Source organism: Quercus lobata, chromosome 8 (assembly GCF_001633185.2).
Source record: "Quercus lobata isolate SW786 chromosome 8, ValleyOak3.0 Primary Assembly, whole genome shotgun sequence".
In the NCBI taxonomy this organism is placed as follows: Eukaryota; Viridiplantae; Streptophyta; class Magnoliopsida; order Fagales; family Fagaceae; genus Quercus; species Quercus lobata.
This window is the reverse complement of record NC_044911.1, coordinates 16,428,523-16,434,299: the sequence shown is the minus strand read 5'-3', so window position 1 is coordinate 16,434,299 and position 5,777 is coordinate 16,428,523. Positions and strand designations below refer to the sequence as shown.

Below are 5,777 nucleotides of genomic sequence, written 5' to 3'. Positions count from 1 at the left end.
GTTCATTTTTCGTCCCTAAACTATTGAAAATGTTTTATTTATATCCTTAAATTTTACTAAAAGTCTGCTTTTATCCCTAAACTATTGAAAAAGTTCTTTTTTTATCATTATTTTTGTCTCTATACTATTTAAAAAACTTTTTACAAAGTTTAAGGATGAAAAAAGAACTTTTTAAAGTTTAGAGACGAAAAACAAACTTTTAGTAAAGTTTAAGGATCAAAATAATATTTTACCTGAACAAAATTTAATGTATACTTTTGCCTAGTTGGGGATATGATGTTATGTGTACATTTAGTTTCGTTTACGACACAATATCTTATGCTTTCTTAAGATTCTCATTTCATTACAAAAGATTCCATATATGAGAAACTAATGCCTTCCACGCATTGAGCTTACAGAATATATTTTGATTTGATGTGGTTATTAGAGTATACAGTTATTAAAAATCAATGTAATGCAACACTCACATGATTACTAATAACCACAACAGATTAAAATATACCTTGTAAGCTCAATGCGAGGATGACATTAGTTTCTCATCTATGCAATCTTTTGTAGTGAAATGATATACAATTATTTCTCTCTCTTCTTGCATACTTTTTCTCAAAATTTCAGCAACACCGTAGCCGAAATTTTCTTCTCTCCTCATTTTCCCAAATAAGTTTGAACAATGTCCATATCACAAATAAACTTCATTTTTTTGCAATATTCAGCTAAAAGACTCCAATAGTTGCCTGGTAATAGCTATCCAATGTTCACAGCCAAACATTCAACCTAAAACAACCATGATATTAATATACACTATAGAATGTTATGAACTAGCATACAGGACACAACCAAGGTTTTAAAAACTAGACCAGACCGGCCGATCCAATCAGTTGAACTGAGAATGGACCACGAGTCTAGTATGGAAAAAATGCCTAAAACTGGTGAAAACCAAAAAAAAAAAACCGATAATCGAAGGCAAATCCAATTTTTCCCCTGCTCCGGTTTTTAAAACCATGGACACAACACATGGGCAATAGAACTTATGATAAGCACCCAACTCATAACATAAAGTTGATAACATTCATAAATAAATTTAAAAAAATAAATAAATAAATAAATAAAAAAACATAAAGTTGATAACAACTAGCAAACAACCAAACCCTATTCTCTACACTTCAAAAAGTCTAGGAAACAAAGCTATTAATAATTTCTCTCTTACAAACTAATCCTTTTGGCTAAGGAGAACAACCAACCTCCAATCTCGAACTTCATCCCTTATCCATCTCATCCAAAGCCAATAATAACAGCTCCTTCATGTTCAACTTACTAATCCTCATCTTCATCCTTGGCAAAAGTACATTAGAACACACACAAGTTTGCTAACACAATATCAATTATTATTACTGTCAATTAGATAGACAAGCCTTTATACTATCAAATATTACATTTGGTTGTGAAAATAAGATTTTGTTCATGGTAGGGATAACTTGAACTTCAAACAAAAAGAGAAATTTATGAATCAATTACCAAATATCAATATCCAAATGTGACAAATCTATAATAATTTGGGAATTTTATAAATGGAGAAAAAAAAAGCACTTGGAAGATTTCAATCATAAATCCAAGAATAGCATGCATTTGATCAAATAACTAAAAATGAGATATCCCAAGATACAAGAGAAGAACCAAATGTATGCAAATTTTCTACTTAGATTCACTTTGCATAACATAGTGCATGCATACATGTAGTGGCCAGAATGATCACAACACTCATAAACAAAGAATAAAACTTATAGAATGAACTAAGCTTTGTAGTTTCCAAGAATGAGTCTTGATGATTGAACTAAGCTTTTCTCATGAAAATAAACAAGTTTCATGAAAAGTCTATACCCAAATTCTTTAAAGATGACAGTCTTTTCATTAGGCATTTTATAAAAAATGTGGAGTACAGTGACAGGATGAATGAACATAGGCTGTGATATCAATTGGTCATAAACTCCTAAAAACCCAAAACAAAAATCATTTAAGATACATCATTCCTTCAAAGACTAACCATAATCATGAAAGAGATCAATAGGGGTATCAAAGGAAACCAAAGAAAAGCAAAATAAAAATAAAAATAAAAGAACATCAAGAACACCTATGGCAGAAAATTTCATATGCTAAGAAATACAGGAATTTCATCTTACAAAAAGAAAGAGAAGAAGACTTAGCCCATTCATTGTTTGAAAAGTTTTTTCATTGCTTGAATCTTGAAGCAAGCATTATCATTCTTTGATAAAGGGACAATATATGTCACGCCCCACACCCGATACTTGGATTTGTGACCATGACCAGCATGCTAATATTAAGTTGAAACCTGATATTAACAAGAACCAACTTAACTTTTACAAAACTTTTACAAAAGCTCCCCTTTTTCTTTTGATTCTTGTTTCTTTACTTTTTGATATAATTTTTCATTTGATAATCAGAGCATCTACACTATACTCAAAATATAACATAATCCACTAGTCATTTAATTTCCACACTTTCACATAATACATCTCTTAATACTTTAAGGTACACGACTTTCATTAGATCCTAAAATACACAATACTACAAAGTTAAACATCAAATTGCTAATTTAGGATCTATACATATCAAACTAAAACCAGCTCCTTCCAAACTCGACAAAGGCTCCCTCTACTCCAAAATAAAACCTGCTAACTAAAAGAGTGGAAGGGGTGAGCTACACAGCTCAGTAAAGGTAAGATATATGAGAATTTAATAAAGATGCATGTAAATCAGATCATTTCATTCTATGAATATTCGAATAGGAGAACATCTTTTCATGCATAATATTTTACACTATTCATAATAATAACTTATATGCTCTTCATAGAAAATAATTGTTCTCCTTTTTCTTATCAGGTTAGTATTATCAAAACCTTTCGGATTAAACTTCTTTCATTTCCTACAAAGTCACCATATCTATATTCTTATTACAAAATAATCATTTTAACTTAAATCAATTAATCGGCAACTTTGTATTAAACTAGAAACATCTTGACCCAATAAGAGAACCTTTCTTTATAAACCTTTTCCCGAAAAATATTATAACTTTCATAGTCATAAAACTTAACGTTTCATAAAGAACAAGTATCTAATAACTTTTAAACATAAACTTGTACTTTCATTAGAAGCTTTATTTTTATAGCACAACAGAATTTCAGAAACTTTTATCTTTAATGAGCAACTTTTCTTTTTCATCAGAAACTTCTTCTTACCATAAGAGTTTTTACTTTTCACAATGCATTTAAACAAAATAATTCTCTTATGATTAATAACATAACATAGTTGTTCATAATATATTGGTTAGTCCATATCTGATAAGTCTGTACAGAGAAGACTTCATCACATTTGGGTGACCTCGTGTGCATGATATTGTCCTCTTTGAGAGGCTTGATGGCACATCTCCTCAAGGTTTTATTCTTCCCCGCCGTCCGTATGCATTGGGGAGAAGGCCTTGTTCAGATTAGAGTTACGGGCAACCCCATTTCCTCTACTTTAAATGGCCTAGAGTTACGGGCAGCCTCATTTCCTCTACTTTAAATGGCCAAACATATAACATTTTTCCATGGAAAGCCAGTAATTAACCCCTACTAGCTGAGTTCAGATCACCAGAGGACATAACCTGAAAACATTTCATACTTTTACATCTTACTGAAATTTTCTTATTTTGCATAACATTTCATAATAAAAGCATTTCCATTCTTTTCTTTAAACATTATGTTCGTGGAACTTAGTAATGGCATTAATATGCTTAAATCAAATACATAAGGTTTCGAAAGCTCACGAACATATCTTTGTCAAAATAATGATTATATGCCATATCTCTAATCAAAAACCTTTTTAATGCATCATATACTTTAAAATAACCTCATGACTTACCAAATGCTCATATAACTTATCCTTTACTTGAAAGCAGAGGAACCGAGAGCCTATAGTCGAAGGAGCTTAGACCTAGGGAACTGGTAACACCTAAACCAAATATCAAAACTTATTACTTACTATCAATTATCCCTTACCATAAATTTACACATTCATCTCAAAGCCTATCTCTTAAAATCAAGGAAGTCCTAATTCCACCTCAATGAGGTTCCCACAAATTCAAAGTACATTCATCAGACTACATGATGTACTAAATCATAGAGAAACCAATTCATAAAATTTATATATGATCCTAACATGCCAAAGGATGAGAATATTAAATTATAGCTCAAAACATTCACTCTAACTTGAGAATTAAATCCACAAAGTCAGGTGTAGCATATGTTGTTCACTTCTTATTATAGCAGCGTATGCTCCATTTGTAAAATACAAATGGGCTGTCCACACACATCCAATTGTCATGAAATTTTACATAACTACTCCCCTGTATGTCCAGTATAAACCATAAAAATTTCGGAGTCAAAGAATAAACCCATGATTTACTAAAAATCACAAAAGACAGCATACTCAAATCTGTCCTAACAGAATTTCTTGCATCTTAAAAATTAAATCATTATTTTTATGTTCATTCAAATTCTGTGAGACCACTTCCATAACAATCATGTGTGTCTTAGAATTCATAAAAACTACTCCTAGCATCCTAATTCACAGAATATGATTTAATACATATTTTTCTTGTTGTAAACATCAAATCTGTCACAGAGACAGCTTCAGTACATATTCTTACATAATCATCAACAAATAGTAATAGGCCTTAATTTCATTTGGGTAATTTTATACCTGTAATAAACATACTAAAATATGTTATTAAACATTCAATAAACCATAATATCATCAAACCTTCAAATCACTAAAACAGAATCATAATTCAGCCTATAAAATCTGGATAGAGTTTAAAGAAGTAGAAATAAACAAATGAAGTTTTGATTACTTACCCAACCTTTGAAGCTGAAATTTTAGTGTTAACCCTTTAATTTCTTCTTTAGAGAGGGATATTTTGTTTTGGTGAGAGAGGGAGGCTGTCGTGTAAGAGCAAAGAGAGAAGAAAACAAAAACAAAGAAAAAGGAATAGAGAAAGAGGGCTGGACTTTCTGTCTAGTGCAGCCAAGAAGGTGAGATAAGGAGAGGACTTTTGGGGCAGCCAAAGAAGATAAGAGATGTGGACAATTGGGGTGGGATATGTGGAAGGCTAGGGAAGAAAAATCAGACCCCCTTTTTCCCCACTTTTTCAACTTTCTTGCATTCACACTCACTTTTCTACAAAAATAATATCACTTTGCATATACATACATATAGATATATAGATATATATATATATATATATATATATATCCTTACCTTTATAAAGTTATATCCATCACATTAAAAGAGCATATATGTTCTATAATATCACAAAATCAAAGTTTCATGCACTTAAAAGTAATTAAGACAATAACATGCATATAACCCATAAATTAATTATGAAATTAGGTTGGGGTGTTACAATTTACCTCTCAGATCCAAAAATTTGGATTACCCATCAAAGAATTTTTATATCCAGAATGAGGAGGCAAGGGATTACGATGGAGAAAACGTGGAGGCGTGCGGTGATGAAAGGGGCAGTGTCAAGGTTGCCGTTGCTAGCAAGCGGGAAGTTGGAGATGATTTCGGCCAAAATAAATTTTGTTTGGTGTTGGGAAAAATGACACATTATCCCATGAAATACGTATTGTGAATCTATGATATTCCGTAAAACAAATTTTGAAGAAACGTTTTCAGATGCCAATATTTCATTTACATCTTCAATTTGATCTCAAAAA

General features: G+C 31.2%; 1 long non-coding RNA gene across 3 annotated transcripts; it reads right to left on the bottom strand.

Moving 5' to 3' along the window:
• Nucleotides 1-2,483: 2,483 nt before the first annotated feature.
• LOC115954996 lies at nucleotides 2,484-5,190 on the bottom strand. 3 transcript variants are annotated; one of them, XR_004084002.1, is made up of 3 exons: nucleotides 4,914-5,190; nucleotides 3,919-4,008; nucleotides 2,484-2,687 (listed from the first exon to the last, which is right to left on the bottom strand). It is a non-coding gene; the product is annotated as an uncharacterized LOC115954996 (long non-coding RNA). The 3 variants fall into 3 exon arrangements; XR_004084000.1 differs by having other exon boundaries at nucleotides 2,484-2,694; nucleotides 4,914-5,189; XR_004084001.1 differs by lacking the exon at nucleotides 2,484-2,687 and adding an exon at nucleotides 2,900-3,661 and having other exon boundaries at nucleotides 4,914-5,189.
• Nucleotides 5,191-5,777: the final 587 nt, after the last annotated feature.